Below are 18,499 nucleotides of genomic sequence, written 5' to 3'. Positions count from 1 at the left end.
AGTTTGGATAGTCCTTTTTTTTTCCTTCTTAAGTTGATGGGGTTAAAGAAAACAGTATTTTCACAGGGTATCTTACCAGGTGTTCTTGTGTTTTGGCTTTCTCGTTCTGATCTGATTTTCTTTTGAGTAATGTTCTCATGTCCTTAGTTAATATTTGATGCTATTATAATTGAGCATTTTAATTTGTTTTTAAAAAATCAGTTGTAGTTAAAGTTGGATGAAGTGTTCATGTGTATGCTTTGTTAAGTGTATTACCTTTGATTGACTGTATATACATTTTTGGATTTATTGGTGTTGTCTGCAAGACTCAGATTTCCCATCCACAGTCGTGGTTGCTCTCAGGGCCAGCTCTTGTGTCTCAGGAATATCATGGATGAGGCTTCCAGAGGATGTCTTGTAGGGACACATCTATTCTTTTAGCTAACAAGCTCTATAGGAGAGATTGCTGGAGCGAATGAGCCCGCAACTCCTCATGCTGAAGCCTGGTACTTTAACCAAGGAGGGGAGGGGGTGCTACACTCCCAGGGCTGAGGTGGGAGATAGTGGACTTTTAACTGTCTTGTGGATATAGTGCATGATTTCAGACACTCAATGGCTTGGAACGTTGCCAAGTTTCCCCAGTGCTGATATTTGGTAACTTTATCCAAAAGTGTTTTCAAGCAATAATGTCAGTCTTTCAAAAAGTGTAAATGTAACAGTAAGAAAATGGGAGAGCCAGTCATGGTATTCCATGTCTTTAATCTCAGCACTCTGTTCTCTGTGAGTTCAAAGCCAGCCTACTCTACCTAACAAGTTCCAGGCCAGCCAAAGCCTGGGACTTTAAATAAAATAAAGAGAGAAGAAAATGGGACAGGGGACGAGCCTGTTGGATTGTTAGTTGTAGAAGTAGAGGCAGTGGTCCCATTGAAATGGACGCCATTCTGGAACTGACTTACTGACTCTTAACTATTCACAAGAAAATTTCAGTACCTCAGATACACTTAGGTGCATTCCCCTTTCAGAAAGAAGCTAGCAGAGTGACTAAATTGCCCCGGGCTCCAGACTCAGGGAGTTTAAGGGACAAGCCTGGCCAACTAGCCTATCTTTGTTGCCCTCAGAGTTTTGCATAGATTCAGGGTGATTCCATTTCCTTTTTTACTGAGTTACGGTAGATCATATGAGATACTAGGTTTGATACCAGGACTACAAAATAAAACAAAATAAAATGAAAGACCTTCACCACAGTGAGTCCGGAGTTGAAGTTCTTTGTCCTCTTTGCCTTTGTACTTCCCTCTGGTAAACAGTCCTGCAAAGAGTCTCCTTGTCAGATGAGACTTCAGAATCTTAACAGAAATTCCAGCTAACTAAATGTTTGTATAATGGCTTATTCAGATTCACACACAAGTCCTGCCCTTTTGAGCTTTATGGTTTTAGGGAGATAGGCAGGGAAGAGCCTCTTAACATCCCAATAATTACTACTGTTGGAGAAAATGTCTGTGTCTCTGACTCATTTGTGTCTACTAGTAAACGTTTGTCATTGAGGGCTGGCAGGGTGTTTGAGCGGTTCCGGGCACCTGCCTTGCTGGATGACCCTGGGACCCACACGGTGGAAGGTGAGAGCCGACCCTGTCTACACCTTGTCCAGTGGCACACGCCTACACACAGACACACGCATCAGTGTAATACACATAACAGCTTAGTCCTTGAAGCCACAGGGCTGGCTGGTGCCTCAGTTTCAGGAAGGACCAATGGGCTACCTGGGCTAGGTTTCTCACCACCTCACATTAATGTAGAGACTTTAGCACTTTTATTATTCTTTTTGTTGTTGTTTGTTTTGATTTTTGAGACAGGGTTTCTCAGTGTGGCTCTGGCTGTCCTGGACTCACTCTGTAGACCAGGCTGGACTTGAACTCAGAGATCCACTGCCTCTGCCTCCGAGTGCTGGGAGCAAAGGTGTGCGCCACCACTGCTGAGCTACTTTTATTATTCTTATACTGGAGCGTTTCCTTTACAGCAGTCTCTTGTCTTATTTAGTTTTGGTAACGAAGTTACTCCTAGGTTAACCATAAATGGGATTTGTCGCATTCCCATTTCAGAGTGTGGGAATTAGAAAACAGTCCTAAGGAATTTTCATATAAAAAAACAGTATGTCATCCTAGGCAGGGGAAGAGAAGGGGAGAGAGTTAGGAAAGTACCAGAACAAGCAACAGGTGTTCTGGTTGCATTGAGTCATGTTTCAGCTTGGTTACAGTCACAGGAGGAGTGTAAATTGCCGCTGACCATGTGAGCAGAGGGGACAGAGGGTGTGCGGAAGTCAGTGGTTCCGGAGGCACTGAGCTTTTGCATTTCCAGAGGCTTGCCCACCACTGGTGGGGGAGGGGTCCTGGAACAGCTCCTGCTTTCCTAATGGACAAGGCTATGTGTGAGACCAAAGCTTTCAGTCTACAAGGTAATAAAAATGCTGCATGCAGGAAGGAGGGTAGATGGAGTCAAGACTAAAGGGGAACTGGAGGGACAGCTGGCACACGGGGGGCCTTTTGGTCTCTGTAGTCACTGACAGTCTACAGGAACTGTAGGAGTCCATTATACCAATAGCGGATGTGAAACTCAGGGAAGCTGAGTGGTTTCATAAGCTTGTGTAACTGGTAAGTTGTGGATCTGGGTTTAGAGCCTAGGTGGGCCTAGACCAGCATCATTTCCCACCCTACTGTGTAAAGCGCAGGAGGATTTTGTACTTTTCAAAGCGAGACATTACCCACATAGAGCTACTTATATCTAAGTTAACTGAAATCCATTACAGTTTAAATACCAGTTTTTCTCAGCTGCACTAGTCACCTTTAAAAGCCTTTAAATTTAAATGGTCACTGTGGCGACTGTATTGGATAGCATACATATGGATCATTTCTGTCATTGCATAATGTTTGTGGGTGCTGGTCTAAAAGTCAGTCTTATCCTTTAGTTAATTCATGCCCCTCCGCTTAAAGGATAAAATGAGGGAAGAAAAGGAGGCAACACTTAATCCATGCCATCAGCCTGGCTACACAGTGGAGTCTCCCTTGCCCTCCATTACCCCTTAAAACACGTCATAGAGTGGAGAGATGTAAAAGGAGTGACTTTTCTATGCCTCCAGCTTCACTCAGGCTGTAGCTACATTCTTTCTTCTGAAGATTTTCTCTCAAGTTCAAAGGCCGTATCCCGTTGGCTTCCCCTAAGGAAATGAAAGATGTTTGTTGGAAAGGAATTCCACGCTTAATGTATGAAGTGGCACTTGGATCCCCCTGCTTCCTTCTCTGCCTTCCTTCCAGGCACTTTGTAATTGAACTTGCAGCTGCTAACCATCTGTCTTCCAAACGTTCAAATGACAGAGGTTTGTCTGCCTCGGATGCTAGCAGCTGCCTGCTATTTGCTGTCAACATACATGTAGGTCAGATAGTTTTAGATTATCACCAGAAAACAATGGATATTTTTTCTTTTAATTCTCCTGCCTCTGTCTACCTGGTACTGGGATTGTAGGCATGTACCACCACACCTAGCTCCAAAATTACAGTGGGCTTCTAATTTAGTTAAGGATAAAGATACTTAATGTTCCCTTTCTTAAAGTTTTATTTAATTATTATGTGTACAATGTTCTCTCTGCATGTAGACCTTCACAGAAAGGGCACCAGATCTCATTATAGATGGTTATGAGGCACCATGTGCTTCCTGGGAATTGAACTCAGGATGTTTGGAAGAGCAGCCAGTGCTCTTAATCTCTGAGCCATCTCTCCAGCCCCCTTAATGTTCTTTTAACTGGGTGCATATCTGATATTCTAGGAACTGGCTTGTAAGATAGACTAAAAAGACTTCCTCCCTTCCTCCTTCCCTCCCTCCTTTTTTGTTTTGACAGGGACTCACTATGAAGCTCTGATTAACCTGCCTCTTCCTAAGTGCTGGGACTAAAGGTGTGTGTCACCATGCCTGACCCTAAAAGGACTTCAGATGAAAACTGAAAAATGGGGCTGGGTGTGGTGGTACATGCTTTTAATCTCAGCACTTGGGAGGCAGAGGCAGGTGGATCTCCTGTTATTTTATGGCCAGCCTGGTCTAAGTATCATGTTATAGCCAGCCAAGGCTACATAGTGAGAACATGTCTCACCAAAAAAAAATTTTTTTAAAAAATGCATTGAATTCTTATCTGAATTATGTGTCAATATTTGCCATCTATGCATCTGCCTATTTAGTCTTTGAGTTGAGTAAAGGCTTCCTTTAGTTCATAGCTCTAAAGTAAACTGAAGAATCATGTATAAATATCCTCGGAGTCGAGCTATTAAAGACATTTAAATTATACTCTCCAGTGTCTAAATGGCAATCTGAAGAGTATGTGCTGGCATTTGGGGGATGGGCATGTGGGAGTGAAAAAGGAGGCATTGTATGGAGATAGTATTTTTAAGATGTCAGTGTGATTAACAGACTCAGGGTTTAGACAATTACCCTTTAGAAACTGAGAAGTTAAAGTTTATGTTTCTTCTTAAATGTTAAAGCCCAATGTAGGAATCTGTTCGGAGTGATTAGAGTGCAGACATTGGAGTAATAGAAAGTATCTGGAAAAGTGTCTTCTTGGAGTGCAAGGACAGGAAGAGACAGGACATTGATGATGGTGGAAACAGCTGGAAAGGGTCCTAGGAGCTCTGACATCTGGCCAGATGATGCAGGGAGGAAGCAGAGTATCTAGAGGACCATTGTTTTGGGAAGTTTGGTTTGTTTAATTTCTAGACACTTAAGATGGGCTGAGAATTTTGGTCAGCAGGCCCCACTACAAGATGGTGTGAGGAGGATTCCATACTTAACTCTGTGGTGCTCATGTGGTGCAGACTGTTCAGCGCAAAATCCAGCATCCTAAAAGGATTAGGGATGAACCATCTCTTCTCTGGTTCATCTGAATTCAGAGACTAACCATTTTTCAAGGGATCTAAAAGTCTTCAGCCTTCAATCTTCAGACCTTAGGGCTTTGGAATGGAGGTACTGTGTATGTAAAGTGTGTGCTTTCAGCTTCCCTGGTATAGCTGTTAGCCTGACACTTGACCATCCTGTGCCCAGGCTGCTTCTCTAGAGTGGTGGTGACAGTAATGGCTTTGTGTCTTAGGGTGTAGACCAGATGGGCCACCATACAGCATATTTTTAGGTTTCAAGTAGGTAGATTAAATTTTATTCATGGAAGGAACCTTAGAGATGTCCTTTTGTGGTCCTGTTGTTTGGCAGAAAAAGAATCTGGGTCTAGAAAGAAGGGTTAGGAGAAGTTGGCGTGCACATAGCAATTCTATTTTGAATCTGTGTTCTGAGCGGCACACTCTCTGCTGGTGCTGTACAGCAGAAAGGGTTGGCATCAGCCAACTTAAGTCTGAATTGTGATTCTGCTTTTTACTCTCTTTGTGCTCTTAATGTGCCTTCACATCCCTGAGTCTGTTTCCGCATCTGTAAAATGAGGTAAAACATGTCCCAACAGAAAGGATTCCTATACTCTTGTGGAGTAGACAGTGTTGTGTGATTAACAGGAATGATGGTAATGGGCCTTTACTCTCTTTGAGGTGAGCCGAGAGAAATTTCTCACCTTTCAGAGAGCCTCTAATGCTAGAACTCTTCAGCTGTTCTTTATCCACACAGATTCGGAATACAGACAACACCGGACATTCTTGCAATTTTTTGTGATGTGCAGGAAGCAGAAGAATTATTTTCAGTGAAACAGGAGTCTGCAAAAGGTGCCTAGGAAACAACTGCGTAGCGCGTCCTAATATAGACTCCTCCTGGCCCTGCTGGCTGGCCATCTGCCTGTCCGACACCACCAGGAAGCTTAGCTTTTTTCTTCAGTTTAAGGAGGATTTCCTGGGCTTTGCATGGATGTGTGAGCCCGGGTGGGGAGGTGTAGTGAGGAGGGGCAGTCACTGGCCCTTGTGAACTGGGAGATGATATCCCAGTGACTGAAGCCAGCCGGTGGAGATCAGTGGAAGGTTCATCTAAACATCTTTCTCTGACCCCTGCCCATACTGTCTTCACTGGGGAGTCCCTTTGAGTCCTCAGTGAGTGTTGAAACCCAAATCTATGTCAGAGTAAACTGTAGGTCACCTCTTCAGTAGGTCCATTGAAGACCTTTCTTTCACCCCTCCTACCCGTCACACTTCAGTCCATCCAGCCCACTCTGACTTGGGGAAGTCTGGGCTAATGATTCTCTGTGTGTGTGATGTGTGTCATTGTGGGCTTGCATGTCACAGTCTACATTGGAGGTCGGGGAGCAGTTTTTAGGAGTCTGTTCTGTATACTCCAGGCTAGCTGGCCCATGGACTTCTGGGAGATTTTCTTGTCTCTTGTTTCTTGTTTTCCACCTCACAGTAGGAGTGCTGAGATTACAGATACGATGAGCTACTGAATCCAACTTTCAGTGGGTTCTGAGGATTTAACTCAGGTTATTACGCTTGCATGATAAATGCTTTTACTCCTTGAGCCATCTCATTGGCTCTGGATCATCATGTTAAAACAAAAACAAACTATGTTTATTTATGTGGGGTGTGTGTGTGTGTGTGTGTGTGTGTGTGTGTGTGTGTGTGTGCCTGCTTGTGCATGTACATATGTACAGGTGTATGTGACCTACAGTGTGTGTATAGGTCAGAGGACTGTTTGCTCTTTCCCTCTTCCGTATGTACCCAGGGGTGGAAATCAGATGGTCAGGCTTGGCAGCAAGCACCTTTGCTTGCTGAGCTAGGGCAGGCTTGTCTTCTTTGCCTTCATTGCATAACATATTCCCTATTGTCTATGTCAACTTCCTTCCCCATAACAAAATTCCGAGAAAATCAGATCATTTAAAAAAAAAAAAAAAAAAGGAGACTGGGTATTCAGAAGGTGGAGTCAGAAAAATTGAGAGATTGAGGTCAGCCTGGCCTATAGAGTAAGACCTGGTCCCCTCATCCCACAAGAGAAAGGGAAAAGAGGGAGCAGGAAGGGGAGATAGAGGAGGGAGGCGAGAAGGAGGTTTATGGTATTGAGGTTCCCATCCATTGATTGCTGCCATTGATTTGGGCCTTGATTAGGCACTACATCATGATGGCAGCGCATAGCAGAGTAAAACTGCTCCCTTCGTTATAGAAAAAATAAAAGAGAAAAGGAAGAGAATGGGGCCTGACATTCTTGTGGGCACCTTCCATGATGTGGGTTAGTACCTAGCTCCATGCCTCCATCACCTTCCAATACAACTCAGGGTGAAGGCTATACCTTTTACACTTGGGCCTTTGGGGACTTTTCAGAGCCAACTGAAGCTCTTGGGATCTGATTTAGAAGTTGTGCTGATGACTAAACAAGAGTTGACATGGAATAAAGACAGGGCTAGAGACTATAGTGGTTAGAGGGCACATCTCTGATAGTCTCTAAGGTCCAACTTTAACTTTATTAGTGGTTGCTGATTTTTGTCTTATATAGCATTTGTGCTGTTAGATTCAATGTGCTCGCTCTTGTTTTCATGTCTGTTTATTCCCTTATGGAATCCTATGGCATGGGATGTGTCCTCTCTACTTGATGGACAGGGAAGCCGTTTCCTGTTGCAGGACTTGTGCATGTCACACAGGCCATTGAGAGGACCCATAGTTATGTTTCCTGCTCTTCAGCAGACAGCCCCTTCCCAGCCCAGACTGGGAAACATTTAGCAAGCATATACTGGTGGTGACATTATATTGTTTTATGTTGTGCTCTCAGCCCTGTGCCTGTCATGGAGGGAGGTTCAATGAAGGCTTGAGAGGCTGAATGGATTGGCAAGCCTTTTTAGAATGCCATGCTTTCAGCTCTCCCTAGCAACCTGTAAATGCTGTGCTCATGATGGGTATGTGACATTGGTGGCTGAATTTACAAGGCACCTGATGGCTTTTCACACTCCCCCGCATGCCTCTCTGGGGACTAGGATAGGACAGATGGCCACAGACACAGTACTCTCAGCTTTGCACCCTCTCTGCAAATCACAGTTGAGGGAAGGTGAAGTTTTTGCAGCAACACAGTTTTGGTGGTGTGATTTCATGCTGTCGGTAAGTTGCTTTAACACCAGCTAGAGCACACCTCAGCAGCACTCATTTAGGAACAGCTTAAGCTCATGGGGTGGCTGTGGTTCCCACTAAGCCTCCTACCCCTTAATAAATTAAGACTGGTCAGGTTAACTTTCTGAGCCAGGCCGTTTCTGGGTCCAAAATTAAATTAATCATCTTTTTCTCATTAACACCTTTAATTCCTTCTCCACTAGTATTGACATCTGCCTTTAAAATGTTAGAGGTGAAAACACTTATAATGGTTCAGCTTCCTTTTCATGTATGGGCTCAAAGAGACCGATGCCAGAGAGACTGAGCAGCTTACTTGGGATGGGAATTGGTGAAGACCTGAACCCGGGGCTCCTGCTTTCTCTGAGAGCAGGGCTCTTGCTTTCTGTTCTGGCCTACTGCCTGCCCTTCACTGCTGTCTTAAGAACAGGAAAGCTTTATGATAAAGAATGAAATAAAGGTAGATCTTTGTTCATGCTAAAGGCCCCAGTATTAGGATATATTTAAAAATGCCATGCAGTCAACATATCCAGATATGAATAGATTTATGTGGGGAAGGGAAAGGGAAGAGGAGTTAGAGGAGAAAGAGCTCTGCCCCTCCCACCCCAAAAGTCGGAGAGGAGGGAAGGGGAAAGAAACCAAAGCAGAGAGAGAGAGCGGGTGGGAGTGGCAGATGGGTTCTATCTGGAGCACCTGGGCCAGGTGATGACATAGAAGGCAGGTGGTGACATTGTCAGGACCCTAAAGGTCCCTGAGGGCAGGCCAGTTGAATTGCCTGAACAACAACGTAATACCCAGCCCAGAGTGAATTAACTTCCTTGTATTGTTTTTTTTGGTTTTTTTCTTTGTTTTTTTTTTTTTTTTTTTTTTTTTTTTTTTTTAAGACAGGATTTTTCTGTGTAGCCCTGGCTGTGCTGGAACTCACTGCAGGCTGGCTTTGGATTCAGAGATTTACCTGCCTCTGCCTCCTGAGTGCTAGGATTGAAGTTTTATGCCACCACTGCCCAGCTTTTGTTTAAATTTTTTTTTAAAAGATCTGCCTGCCTATCTATCTATCTATCTATCTATCTATCTATCTATCTATCTATCTATCTATCTATCCATCCATCCATCCATCCAGAATTCAGGACCTCTGGAAGAACAGCCAATGTTCTTAACCGTTTAGCCATCTCTCCAGCTCCTGTTTTTTAAATTTTTAATTATTGTTGGTATTATTATTATTGACAGGGTCTTGCTGTATTCCTGGCTGGTCTTGAATTCAGCTTTATAGCCCAGGCTGGTCTTAAGCTTATGCCAGTTTTCCTGCCTCAGCTCCTTGACTGGTTGAGCTACCATGAATGATGAGCTGCCATGCCCAGATCTAGATTTCTTGATTAAAAACAAAACAAAAAACTTCCTCTTAGCTGGGCTTGGTGGGGTGGAGGCAGGCAGATTTCTGTGAGTTTGAGGCCAGCCTGGTCTACAAAGTGAGTCCAGGATAGCCAAGGCCACACAGAGAAACCCTGTTTCAAAAACAAAAAACCAACAAAACCCAAAACAAACAAACAAACAAACAAACCAACCCTTCTTCCTAAACCAGGCAGTGTTGACAAAACCCTTTAATACCAATACTTGAGAGGCAGAGGCAGGTGGATCTCTGTGAGTTTGAGGCCAGCCAGGTCTACAGAGCTCGTTCCAGGACAGCCAAGTCTACACAGAGAAACTGTGTCTCGAAAACCCAAACCAAACCAAACCAAACCAACCAAACAAAAAAATACTCCCTCAAAAAAAAAAAAAAAAAAAAGAAAAAAGAAAAAAACAAAACAACCAAAAACCCAACAACACTCCCTCACCCTCACCACCACCACCACCCACCCACCCCCAGCCAAACTTCCTCTAACCAGATTTGGTAGGATAGTCTTGTAATCCCAACATTCAGGAAGCTGAGGCAGGTGGGTTGGCAGTTTCAGGCCAGTCTGGGCTACATTGCAAGCCCTATCTCAAAAATAAAACAATACTGCCCTCAGTAATTGTGCTGCTTGGACTAGTTTCTTACCGCTCTCACTCATCATTTTCTCATGTGGCAGTTTGCCATTTCTAAGTACTGAAAGAGTTCATGCTCCTCTCAGAATAGCCAGGTGCCTCCCAGGAAGCCGTGGAGAGGCAGGATGTGGCAAACCCGTGGGTAAATTGGACCCTTCTCTTTTGGAAGAAGAGAAAGTGAAGTGTAGAGGAAGAGCTCGGAGGACAGGCAGGTATCTGCTCTGAGAATGTGGTTCTTCTCTAACCTGGGCAGACCCAGAGTGACTCAGGTCCTGAGAGCGCAAGGTGTGCTGACTTTGGACTGACCGGCTCGTCCCACAGCTAATACTGTGCAGTGGACTGTTGTCTTTTGCTTTGTAATCTCAATTACTGGTGCGTTCTCACCTCCCTAGTGGTCTTTCTTCTGTTTTTTTTGTTTTTTTTTTTTGTTTTTTTGTTTTGTTTTTTGTTTTTTGTTTTCTTTTGTTTTTTTTGAGAGAGGGTTTCTCTTGTATAGCCCTGGCTGTCCTGGAACTCACTCTGTAGACCAGTAGATCCATCTCCCAAGTGTTAGGATTACAGGTGTGTGCCACCATGCCCAGCTAGGTCTATCTTTTAATTGCCTCTGAGCATCTACATTAGTTGTAATTTAGAATCCAAGAAGCTAGATAGGTGTACAGCTTCTGGAAAATCACCTCTCTAGTGCATTTACCTAAGTATTCGTTCAAAACACATTCCTACCCATTCTAATGCTTGTAGTAGCCCCCACGCCACAGGGCAGGATTGTTCTGCTCACTGCCAGAGAGCTCTTTTTTCAGCTGCCCAGCTCCTAGCTGAGTTGCCTTCTTGCCTTCCCCTTTCATCTTTGCCTCAGGCCTTTGTTACAAATTCCTGGCCTACTTTGTCAGGTACACTATTTTGTTAGTGTGTCCGCTACTTGTAAGCCTGCAGCTCTCAGCTGGTTCCAAGAGTAGATTCAGAATCCTCCTGCCCCTATGGTAACTTTGGGAACTAACTTATACCATTTAGGTCATACTGGACTGGTTAAGGGCATAGTCTTTTTCAAGACTGCTCTTATTTTAGACACTACCAGGCTGCTTGCACTTCTGACGAAGTAGCTACAAATCCACGGTTCTCATTACCTTCTCAGGTTCCAGAATATGCTGGAGTAATTATAGAATGCCAGGAAGTACTGATTGCTATTCTAATTACAATTTTTACATGAAATAAAGTGTAATAATCAAGATCATCCAAAAGAAGAGACACAGAGAGGCTTGGGAGAGCTGCAAAAAAACACTAGTGTCCTCTCCTTGTGCTCCTCTAAATATGTGTACACACACACACACACACACACACACACACACACACACACACCACTTACCCAAGTCTAGGTGTCTGGGGTTCTTTGCAGTGTTAGCTTAATCACTGGCCCTGTGATAAAATTCAGTCTCCAGCCTCCTACATTCTCTGCAAATTTTGCTGATAACACTTGTTTCAAAGCCCAGTTAATTAGTTGTATGCTTAGCCTCTCTGCTATGGCCAACCTTTCTCTCTATCTTTTTTAATTAAGATTTATTTATTCACTTATTATGTATACAATGTTCCGTCTGCATGTAGGCTTGCAGGCCATAAGAGGGCACCAGATCTCACTATAGATGGTTGTGAGCCACCATGTGGTTGCTAGGAATAGAACTCAGGACCTCTGGAAGAGCAGCTGGTGCTCTTAACCTCTGAGCCATCTCTCCAGCCCCTGCCTTTTTTTTTTAATCTCTTCAGTAGATGGTCTAGGGACCCACCAGGAGTCAGTTATCACTAGGGCGTACCATGAAGAACAGACACACCAATTCCTCAGGAATTGCATGGGTGTACAGGCTGCCTCCCACAGAGGACAAAGTCCAGCCAAGTCTCTCTCTCTCTCTCTCTCTCTCTCTCTCTCTCTCTCTCTCTCTCCTGTTCAGATGTTTACACAGTGTACCAGCTAACTTTAATTTGTCCCATATCATTGTCACTGTCTACAGGGTACTCTGCGTTCTCCTTGTCTCTAAGTTTCCTGCCCTTTAAACTCCATCCTCCTTCCTGTTAGACCCCTGGCTCTCAATACAAAACTCATTTTACTTTCTTACTTTAGAATTTGTTCTTGTACCAGCACTCTGTAGGCTGAGGCAGAGGGATTCCGCTGAGTTTGAGGTCAGCATGGGTTATAGAAACTGTATCTCAAACAAAACAACCACAAACACGCACAAAATCCCACCAAAACCAAACCAGTTTGTTATTGAATAATAAAATGTATATTATAACCTCATATGTATAAAATATACTAGAGCTAGATTTGGTAGTACACATCTCTAATTCCAGTACTTCGTGGGTGGATGCCAGAAGATCAGAGAGTCCAAGGTCCTTTCAGTGCTGATAAGCTGCCTAAAACATAATGAATATTCTTAAAACTCACTGAATTTACTGCAAGAAAGGTGGCAAGCACCAGCCCCACAAAGGGACAGAGTACGAGAAGGGCAGGGGTTCTCTGTGTGTCCAGGGAAAGCAGCTTTGTGACAGGAAGCAGAGCGGCTGTGGTGGGAGACTAAGCCTACTTTACGGATAAAGGCTAAAACTGCAGAGGAGGGTGAGCCCCGGGTTGAGTGTCATGAGCCCAGTTGCCGCCCTAATAGAGTGCTGCCTGCTAAGATGCAGGCTGCTTGGACTGGGAGTTCAAAGGGCCCATGATCCAGTTCAAAGCTGATTTAATTATATATACAAAATCATGAGGTTATATTCACTTCATTTGGTGTAGTTGGTCTTTTGAGGGGAGAAAATAAACTGTTGCTGCCAACAACAACAAAAAGAATTCAAGGTCTTTTTGCATAAAAAGAAAATTTGAGGCTACTCTAGACTGCTGGAGAGCCTATCTGAAAAAAAACAAATAGAAATGGACGTAGGAGGAGTGTCTTAGTTACAGTTTACTGATGTGATGAAAGATCATGACCAAAAGAAACTTACAGAGGAGAGAGTTTATTTTGCTTATACTTCTAGGTAATAGTTATTCACTGAGGAAAGTCAGGACAGGAAATCAAGCAGGGCGGGAATCTGGAGGCAAGAGCTGATGCAGAGGTCATGGAAGGGTACTGCTTACTGGATTGCTCCTCATGGCTTGCTCAGTCTGCTTTCTTTCTTTGTTCCTTTTTAACTTTTTGATTCAGTGTGAATTTCACATTATACATGCCAGTTTACTCATCTCCTCATTCCTCCATATCTGCCTTCTGCCCTTACAACCGCTCCCCAAAAGAAAACAAACCAAAAAAGTCTAGCCATAGAAGCTGTAGTGTGTCACAGTATATGTCACACAGTATATTCTTTTGCCCAAACAGCTTTTCTTGCAAATGATTACTGCAGTGAGTTATTGGTCTGGTTCAAGGCCTCTGGCTTTTGTTACACTGTACTGGACCCTCCCTGGGACTCCTCTTGGATATTTTGTTGATGCCCTGTGTCATGGAGACCTTGCAGCTTTGGTTTCGGAGGGACAGCCCCTTCATGCATTCCAGCAGTTTATAGATGACTTTGGGCTGAGCCAGCTCAAAGCCCTGGATCTGGGTCTGGTGATAGCTGAGTTGGTTGGCCTGGTAACTTGCCCATGCTCATGCCAACTGGGCCAGCTCACCAATATTGCCCAGGCAAGGAGCGCAGCCAGCTCTCCTGAGTGCTGCAGCTGGTGAGGGGCAGGGTCAGCTAGCTCATCCACTCTCCTGCTCTTGGGGCCAGTTCTCCCGGTGCTCAAGCCCCAGGGGTGGCTCACTCACAGTCACGCCTCCGGGACCAGCTCTTATGTGCTGCATATCACCCTGCCTTCTTACAGCCCAGAGGTGTCACCTGCCACAATGGGCTTGGCCCCCCCCATGTTGATCACTAATGCTCCAGAGCAGTGGTTCTCAACCTTCCTAATGCTACAACCCTTTAATACCCTGCAACTGTAAATTTATATTCATTACTCTAAGTTAGCTACTTGATGGTAATGTAAATATCTGTGGTTTCTGATAGTCTTAGGCAACCCCGTGAAAGAAAGGCGAAAAGGCTCTTTCGACCCCAAAAGGAGTCTCAACCCAGAGCTTAAGAATACTATCCTACAGGCTACATAAAGCCAGATTTTATGGAGACCTTTTCTCAGTTGAGGTTAGCTCTTTTCAGATGACTCCAGCTTGTGTCAAGTTGACAAAAAAACTAGCCAGCATGAGGAATCTGGGAGAATATCTACTCAATATTAACAGTTCTCTGAGGGAAGCTAACACGTTACTTTTTTCTAGACTGGTTGGAAGTTTATATAATGAGCACCATTATTTATATGCTTAGGAAAAATCACCTCCAATTCCTTACCATGGTGTATTGTGTTCTTCCTAGTCTTAACTCACCCCTACTCTTGACTCTCTGAATGCAGTTTTTCTTTGGCTACTTGGAACATGCAAATTACAGATGACCAAGCTGACCTCTTTTCACTTTCTATATCCCTCAAGACTTAGAAATTACCATTTTTGACCTTTGCTTTCCTTTCTTCACCTTAGATGGAATTTGGAGTGTTGTCTCTATTGTGCCCGTAGCCCTCTATGCCCACCTCACTTTCTGCATTTTGACTCACCTTATGAGTAGAGTGTTTGCTGGCTGTGTTTGGCTGGCACGCTTTCCTGTGTTTGGCTAACACCAAAATACCCTACTTGTCTGCTTACTACCTGCCTTACTTACCTGTTATTTATCTCTTTGCTTGTCTTCCTGTCTCTTACACATCCACTGCACACAGAATATTGCCCTGGGAGGGCAGGGATCAGGTGGCCTTTCCCAGCCCCGTCTCCCAGCCTTTACACATAGGTCCTGCGTGTATGCTCCAGAAGTCCTTCTGGCCCTTTCATGGCTATAGGATAACTGGATGTTACCAGAGGTTTCCTCACTTTTCTTGTCCCATGTCTTCCTCTGCATCAGAGCAGTCTAGAAGTTTCCATTCTCACAGTTTCTTAGTCTTTGGGAATCCCTCTTCCCTTTATGTGACCTTTCTGTTTGTTTTTGCTGTGTCTTGAAGCAGTATGGAATTTGGCCTCCTTGTTTGTTTTTCCCCAAACAAGAGCAAGACCAAAATATACACAAAGCTGCTGTGTGCTAAAGGTCTAGGGTGGGGAGGATGTTCTCTGCTGCAGCAATAAAGACACATTAACATCGAGGCGTCTTTGGGCTTAAACAACATTTGGCTTTCTGCTGTGGTCTATCCTTTCCTTCCTCTCTGGCTGCTTCTCAGCTTCTCCCCAAAGAAGACTTCTATTTATTTCATTTTGTAAAATAGTTGTCTTCTTTAGTGTCCTCTCTTATGTGTTGATAGACCTCTCTGCCTGTTTCTAGGTCTAGGCCCAGGAGCAGAGCAGGAGCTTGGAACTGTAGGTGCTTGCTTCCTGCTCTTGATAGTCTGTGCAATGAATAGGATTATTAGCACAGACCTCTTTGCCCACCTTCCACTTTCAGAAGATAGAAGCAAACACTGGCAGCTGATGCCTTATCCCTCCCTCCCTCCCTCCCTCCCTCCCTCCCTCCCTCCCTTCCTTCCTTCCTTCCTTCCTTCCTTCCTTCCTTCCTTCCTCTTATTTCGAGGCAGAATTTCTCTGTCCTGGAACTCACTCCTTAGAACAGGCTGGCCTCGAACTCACAAACATTCACTTGCCTCTACCCCCCCCCCCCAGGATTAGTCTTGTGCCACACCCAGCTCTCCAGTTGTTGTTTTAAAGGTTAAACTCCTAGTCTCACATGTGCTGAGTACCCATTTCACCTGAGCTAAACTGGAGCCCAGCTAAAATGTGGCTTGCTTGTTTGTGGTTTTTGTTTTTGTTTTTCTTAACTCTTTGCCAGTTTGTTTTTTTGGGGGGAGGATGTTGAGGCAGGGTCTCTCTACATACCCCTGACTGTCTGGCACTCACTATTTAGACTAGGTTGGCCTCAAATTCACAGAGATCCGACTGCTTCTGCCTCCTGACTGCTGGGGTTAAAGGCGTGTGCCACCATACCCAGCTTGCCAGTTTTTTTTAGTTTTTTTTTTTTTTTTTATTATGTATAGTGTTCTGTTTGCACGCCAGAAGAGGGCACCAGATCTCACTATAGACGGTTGTGAGCCACCATGTGGTTGCTGGGAATTGAACTCAGGACCTTTGGAAGAACAGCCAGTGCTCTTAACCTCTGAGCCGTCTCTCCAGCCCCCAGCTTGCCAGTTTGATTCAGATAATTTTTCTGGGTCTCAGGTCGTCTTCCAGGTAGATTTGACTCTGTCAGGCTAGTTGCTGTTAACTTGGAGGCCTGACTAGTAATTTTCCATCATTAGTTGAAGAACTCCAGAATCTAAGCAATCACATTTAGACTGCTGGTCCTGATAACGAGTGGGCTGGGTTAGACTGTTTCCCAGAGGGGATTTGTCCTAAGGGTTGAGACTTGTGACTCTTTGTGTGTGTGCTTTAGGCTGGGACAAGGGTTCCCTAGTAACAAACATGCTTCTGTGTGTAAGGGAGAATACAGAGCTAGAGAAGTGAATCTTTCTCAGAGTAAACACAATTGCACATACATTTTAATTTAATTTTGGCGTGTGTGTGTGTGTGTGTGTGTGTGTGTGTCTGTTTGTGTCTGTCTTTCTAGAAGAGGGTGTTGGATCTGCTGGTGCTGGGGTTACAGGTAGTTCTGAGCTACCTGATGCTGGGAAGTGAACTTGGGTCCTTTGGAAGAACAGCGAGTGCTCTTAAATGCTGAGCCATTTGTCCAGCCCTGTTTTGTTTTGTTTTAAAAAAATTATTTATTACAATTTATTCACTTTGTATCCCAGCTGTAGCCCCCTCCCTCATTCGCTCCCAATCATCCCTCCCTCCCTCATCTCCCATGCTCCTCTCCAAGTCCACTGGTAGGGGAGGTCCTCCTCCCCTTCCATCTGACCCTAGTCTATCAGGTCTCATCGGGACTGGCTGCATTATCTTCCTCTGTGGCCTGGTAAGACTGCCCCCTCCACCCCCCAGGGGGGGAGGTGATCAAAGAGCCAGCCACAGAGTTAAAAATATGGAAGCTTCAAGAATTTGGGTGTCATCCTTGAGCAGGGGCTATGCTAATCTTCTCTGTATCGTTCCAATTATATGTGCTGCCAGAGGAGCACTGGTTTTGTTTTTTGAGACAGTGTTTCTCTTAGGCCAGGCTCTCTTGACCTGTCTATGAAGCCAAGGAAAACCTTTAACACTTGCTGCTCCTGTCTCGAAGAATTTGGCCCGTTTTATTTGATATGGTAAACCCAGGCCTTCGAGCATGCTGAGCAAGCACTCTCCCAGCCTGGCCACATTCCATTAGAGACACTTTGTACCTCAGGGGTTTGTCTCTTCAGGCTACTTCTGCGCTCTGGTGTGGATCTTCCCCTTGGGAGTCTGACTGCCTGCTGGTGGAGTCTGCAGTCTAGGATGCGGTCACATTGCATTTTACCTGCTCCCTCACTGGAGAGCTGTGTAGACCAGGAGTGGTGGTGCAGTGCATGAATTCTAGACAAAATTTGGTCCACCCCCCCCCCCCCCCGGGGGTCTGGACAAATGGCCCAGCAGTTAACAGCACTGGCTGCTTGGTTCCCAGCATCCCACATGGCTGTTCACACCCTTTCTAACTGTAGTTCAAGGAGATCCAGTGCCCTCTTCTGGCCTCTGTGAGCACTTCATGCTTGTGGTGCACAGCAGATATGCAGGCAATAAATTAACATTCACAAATAAATAAAAATTTAAAAACTCAAACCTCAAACCCCCAGAAGTTTGCAGAGGGAGTTTGTTTTTTGCCTTTTTTTTTTTTTTTTTTTTTTTTTTTTTGAGACAAGGGCTCCTTCAAACTTGCTATGTAGCCAGGGCTAGTCTTGAATCATCCTGCCTCCGGCATATGAACTACCAACCCTACCTGGATTGTTTGGGGAGTTTCTAAGAATTCTTTGTTTGTTTGTTTTTGTTTTTTGAAACAGGATTTCTCTGTGTTTCCTTGGCTGTCCTGGACTCATTTTGTAGACCCGGCTGGCCTTGAACTCAGATCCGACTGCCTGTGCCTCCCTGAGTGCTGGGATCACAGGTGTGCGCCACTGCACCCAGCTGCTAAGGATTCCTTACTCAGATTCTCAAGAACAGGAAATGACTATTTCTAAGGTGATAGTACGGCAGCTTGTTATTTAGAAACAGCCAGCTCCACCTTTCCACAGAGCCAGGCTCATATGCTTCTGTGAGGAAGACGAAGTTTTCATCTGGGTTGCCCTTAGTCATGTCTTCCTGTTTAGCACTCTGGGGCTTCCTAGAGTACCTGCTTTGATCCTTTATAGCCTCCACCAGCAAGCCTTGTCTCAGCAGTGTTCATCCTCTTCCCTCAGAGTGTCAGCCTGGGAGTTCCTCATCACTTTTTACAGAGTCCTAATCCCTTTACCTCGGGGAACAAAATCACTAATGGGAAGTGCCTGGTCTCAG

The 18,499-nt window shown here is 44.7% G+C and overlaps 1 protein-coding gene and 1 pseudogene across 1 annotated transcript in view; one reads left to right on the top strand and one right to left on the bottom strand.

Annotated features, from left to right (window-relative positions):
* Nucleotides 1-18,499, top strand: part of Map2k1 (mitogen-activated protein kinase kinase 1) — a 74,562-nt gene that overhangs the window by 13,342 nt on the left and 42,721 nt on the right. The window lies entirely within an intron of this gene.
* LOC129670330 (U6 spliceosomal RNA) lies at nucleotides 17,075-17,175 on the bottom strand (annotated as a pseudogene).

Source organism: Psammomys obesus, unplaced genomic scaffold, assembly GCF_907164565.1.
Source record: "Psammomys obesus unplaced genomic scaffold, mPsaObe1.curated_primary_1811, whole genome shotgun sequence".
Classification (NCBI taxonomy): Eukaryota; Metazoa; Chordata; class Mammalia; order Rodentia; family Muridae; genus Psammomys; species Psammomys obesus.
The sequence above is the reverse complement of the archived record's forward strand: the minus strand, read 5'-3'. Positions and strand labels throughout refer to the sequence as shown.